General features: G+C 36.5%; 2 protein-coding genes across 2 annotated transcripts in view; both read left to right on the top strand.

Annotated features, from left to right (window-relative positions):
- The window catches only part of LOC144960162 (amyloid-beta precursor-like protein), an 82,474-nt gene that overhangs the window by 22,895 nt on the left and 54,653 nt on the right, over positions 1 to 4,926 (top strand). The gene's annotated exons all lie outside the window — the stretch shown is intronic.
- Positions 1 to 4,926, top strand: part of LOC144960046 (uncharacterized) — a 9,422-nt gene that overhangs the window by 3,901 nt on the left and 595 nt on the right. The gene's annotated exons all lie outside the window — the stretch shown is intronic.

Below are 4,926 nucleotides of genomic sequence, written 5' to 3'. Positions count from 1 at the left end.
TTTTCTAGATACCTAATGTAAAATTTCACTATTCTTTTTATGATAGTTTTTAAGAGTTGCAATCTTTAGAGGTGACTGTCAAGAAATGACACCTCTGTGCATTTAATTTCATTCTTTCTTTATCCCCTCATCCTTAATCAGAATAATAATAATTAATAATGAAAAAAAATGCAGCAACGACAGCTTAGAACGGCATAAAGTGCTTAAGAATTATTTTTTTTGCATTAAACTTTATTCAAACGATTTTCAACACTTTTGCTTCACAGTTTATGCTTTTTAACAAATGCAATTAAGCAACTTACCAGCAACAACATATTGGTTTGTTATCATTTGAGGGTTTTATCAGTAAAACTGTTTCTATCCTTTTATGTTGCACTGTACACATAGCAAACTTCATGCTTTTATTTGGTGACCAAAGACTTATGTGATACAGTGGATGAATGTTTGTGATGGCTTTTGGAACTGAAATAAACCTGCAATATGATTTGTAGACTTCTATCGTTATGTATCATTTTTCGGTCAAATGTAAATGTAATTTTACACGAGCTTGATGTATCATAAAACCCACAATGAGCTCAACGTGCAGCTGGTAGTAGATTTATATGGACACGAACAACGTTGTTACAATTCAGTAACGTACTCCAATTAACACAAGTGAGACTGTAAATGAGACTTTTACAATGACTCTGCATCGCCACAAATATGGATTCGAACCCTGGCAACTCGGGCATCAGACGAACTGTCTACCACGAAACCAAAGCAAGCATTGTGCAAGTTAAAGTGAATGAGATGTTGATTGAAGCCGTTCATTGTGTCCATCAGATCTGCTGTCCTATCCATCCAACTCCATTCACTCACTGGGTGGGGTTCCCGACTTCCCATAATGGGCAGGGACGTACTCGTTGCGTCTTCTATCCCCCTATGTCTGTTTTCCAACTTGTTTTCTGTCTTTGTCTCGGGATGGGATGGGATTACTTGGTTTTGTCCAGGACCTGGCTGGGAGGGAAACAGTCAAATGTATAGTTCGAGTTTTGGGAGATTATATTTTTCCCTTGTAAATCATCTGTCTGTTATGCTCTTTATTGTTTTGTTTACATATTATTTATGCTTTGTAAACATTTGAGTGTATCCCTCTTTGTTGGGACCTGTGCTTGTGTCTGAATGAGACGTTTAGGTGATCTCAAACTAAGTACTTTGATAGTGGGCTCTTGGAATCTACTGTTTCCTATTTGAAACAAATCCCCTTTGCCTTACTTTTTCTTGGGTGCTCTAATTGTAGTTCCAGAACTTTTTACTATCCCATTTTCTTCCTTTTTACTGGCGCTGATATGACCTTAATGTATTGCAAGCGCCGTAAAACCCTTACAAACAAAACAAAACAAACCAAGTCCATTCAGTGGTATACAACAACAACAAATAAACTCCTCTGCCTGGTCCCTTCTATCTCTGATCTTAACCTGGGTCGTCAGGTTTCTAAAGGGGTCGGGGACTGCAAAAACAATGGCGCACGGAGCAACTGGGAATATTTTTTGCCGTGTTTGAGTCCCAGGTTATTTCCCTGAGCGCCCCTTCTGAGGGATGGACCTTCCCAGGAGTTAGTAAATGCGTTGCTCGGCCACTTCACTCTACGCACACTGGGATAAGCTTCGACACTATGGCCATGAAGCTCTTAATCTTAAGGACTTACTTTATTTTAGACAATTTGGTGGTAGCTCACTTGAAAATGCACTCTTAGGTATACACATATATAAACATATACTGGGCTCCCTAAAAGGGTTTTTTAATGTGGTCTCCCTAAAAAACATGTTTTTACCAAATGTCTCCTTAAAGCTACAGAAACACTTAGTAAAACATTAGGGGGACCGAGTAATTTTCTATATACCATTGTGATCATCAAGCATCAGAATTGTGTTCATAAATCATTGTAGGGAATCAAACTATACTCATTTGAACAAAGATTGAACAGTTTAATCAATTTGAACAAGACATATGCTTGGTCCTCCAATTGGTGCATTTCACAGTGGTCACCTTAATAGTGGATTGATACTTATATATATATATATATATATATATATATATATATATATATATATATATATATATATATATATATATATATATATATATATATATATATATATATATATATAATATATATATTATATATATATATATATATATATATAATATATTAGATATTGTGGTTGGCAATAGGGTTGCTGCGTTAAATTGCTATTACGACTGCTTAGACAAAAAGCTGGCCTGGCCGACCTTGTATTTACTGTTGGCGTGTAATGTAACGTGTATTTTGTGGAGATTAGTTGAGATGATGTCCTGCCATTTCCCAAGGCAGCCCAGCCAGTCAGCCAGCGTTTTGATTAATGAAATGCCACAGCTAATGAGTGGGCCATGACCTTTCCGTTCAGGAATTGGAATAGATACACACTCTCCTTCCCTCCGTTGGCCCTTCACTTCCTCCGTAATTATCGCTGCTCCACATAATATACAACCAACGATATATACAACACAGTTGCGTGAATGAACGCAATCTATTTCTGCCTCCAACAACCCCCCCCCCCCCACACACACACTTTTATTTATTTATCTATGTAATCTATCTATCTGTCTATCTATCTATCTATCTATCTATCTATCTATCTGTCTATCTATCTATCTATCTATCTATCTATCTATCTATCTATCTATCTATCTATCTATCTATCTATCTATGTGTCTATCTGTCTATCTATATGTCTATAGATAGTACGAAGATGACGTCACTCAAGTCTTTGTTATTGTTTTTTTGTGGTTTTTTTTTGGGGGGGGGGGTTTCTTTTTTTCTTTTGCTATTCGCGTTTATGAGTAATTCTCACTAAACTGTATTTACCAGACTATAAACGTTCAAGGTTACACATAGTTTTGTGTGTTTGTCCGTTATACTTAGGGATGGCAATGTTGGGGGCTTCTGAGCCAAGCGCATACTATCTATATATCTATTATCCATTCATCCATTCTTCTATCTATCTATCTATCTATCTATCTATCTATCTATCTATCTATCTATCTATCTATCTATCTATCTATCTATCTATCTATCTATCTATTTATCTGTCTGTCCATCAATCCATCCATTTATCTACCCCTTTTTTATCGGTCAATCAAATCTAGTTTCATTCTCCCGGGTGTGTGTTGGTGTGTGTGTGTGTGTGGGTATGGGTGTGTGTGTGTGTGTAGGTATGGGTGTGGAGATTGGAGAATGTATCAAAATAAATAATATATATTCTCGTGGTTCCCAAATATAAGTATTTCACCACACTGGCATGGCACTACCTACTATTGTTCGAACTGTGAATGTGAATAGCCCAGGAAGACTTCCTGGTATTTATTGGTCTGTTGAATGAAATGAAATGAATGAATGGATTGATCGTCATTGCCGATGGTGGTATTTCTATTGAGATAGCTGGGAAAACGATACGTGGGGGTATTTCCTATATTATTTATATTATAATATCATAATATATTGATATTCCACTGTTAGGTTTTCCGTTCATTGACTCAGTGACCGGTGGTGAGGATTTTCGAGTTCTTCTTCACCCCCCCCCCCCCCCACCCCATTCACCCTCTTCTTCTTCTTCTTCTTCTTCTTCTTCTTTCTTCTTCTTCTTCTTCTTCTCTTCTTCTTCTTCTTCTTCTTCTTCTTCTTCTTCTTCTTCTTCTTCTTCCTTCTTCTTCTTCTTTCTTCTTCTCTCTTCTTCTCTTCTTCTTCTTCTTCTTCTTCTTCTTCTTCTTCTTCTTCTTCTTTCTTCTTCTTCTTCTTCTTCTTCTTCTTCTTCTTCTTCTTCTTCTTCTTCTTCTTCTTCTTCTTCTTCTTCTTCTTCTTCTTCTTCTTCTTCTTCTTCTTCTTCTTCTTCTTCTTCTTCTTCTTCTTCTTCTTCCAACATTCAAAACTCATGTCAGCATCAGGCCGAGAATGCAGATGTTAGAATTTACATTAAATACCAATGTGAAATTGAATGTAAGCTTCAATTTAATATACGATAACAGATAAAATGGACGTTTCGGGTTTCCCCTTTATCAACAAAACAGAATGATGATAATAATGATGATGAGGATATCATGGGCTCTGATTTAGTAGAAAAAGAGGAGCGAACGTAATATATATATATTTTTTTAATAAAAAAAAATATATCAACTTCCCATTAGTTTTACCGATGGAGGTTCCTCATATTATTGGGTCTGGAGTAGGAATGGTTAGTGTTGTTTTAACCACTTAGCACAGTTCTATTAGTGGGTGGGGTCTTTGTCATCTAGTAATAGATGATAATGGGTGGGGTGGGGTCTTTACTTTGAGTGGACTTAGGTTCTACCATGCACTTATCTTGCACTAATAAGAATGGATTGGTTATCGTCGTTGCCATCCTGCCACCCCCCCCCCTCCCCCCTCCTCCTCCTCATTCTTCTTCTCCACATCCTCCTCCTTCTTCTTCTTCTTCTTCTTCTTTTTCTTCTTCTTCTTCTTCTTCTTCTTCTTCTTCTTCTTCTTCTTCTTCTTCTTCTTCTTCTTCTTCTTCTTCTTCTTCTCCTCCTCCTCCTCCTCCTCCTCCTCCTATTAGTGAGAGATATCTCGCCATTAATTTTAATTGTCTGGGTTTTTAAAAAATACACATTTGATTTTTCTTTTTTTAAAAAATGTTTTCTTTTAACAATCCTGACGTGTAGATTTTGCGTCCAGGAAACATTTATTAATTGGGCTTAAAAAAAACTATGAATAAATATTATAAACTAGTTATGAATTATTATTTGGCTGTGTATGGCTGATGGAAATGATGTAGCTTAAATCCATTGCACCAAAAAAAAATTAGATTCGCAATGTAAATACTCGTTGCTCTATGTCGGAATGAATTGGATGGGGGAGGGGGGCGGCTT

This window comes from Berghia stephanieae, chromosome 14, assembly GCF_034508935.2.
Source record: "Berghia stephanieae isolate SIO BIC M18660-M18661 chromosome 14, UCSD_Bste_1.3, whole genome shotgun sequence".
Lineage (NCBI taxonomy): Eukaryota > Metazoa > Mollusca > Gastropoda > Nudibranchia > Aeolidiidae > Berghia > Berghia stephanieae.
This window is presented reverse-complemented; position numbering and strand designations above follow the sequence as displayed.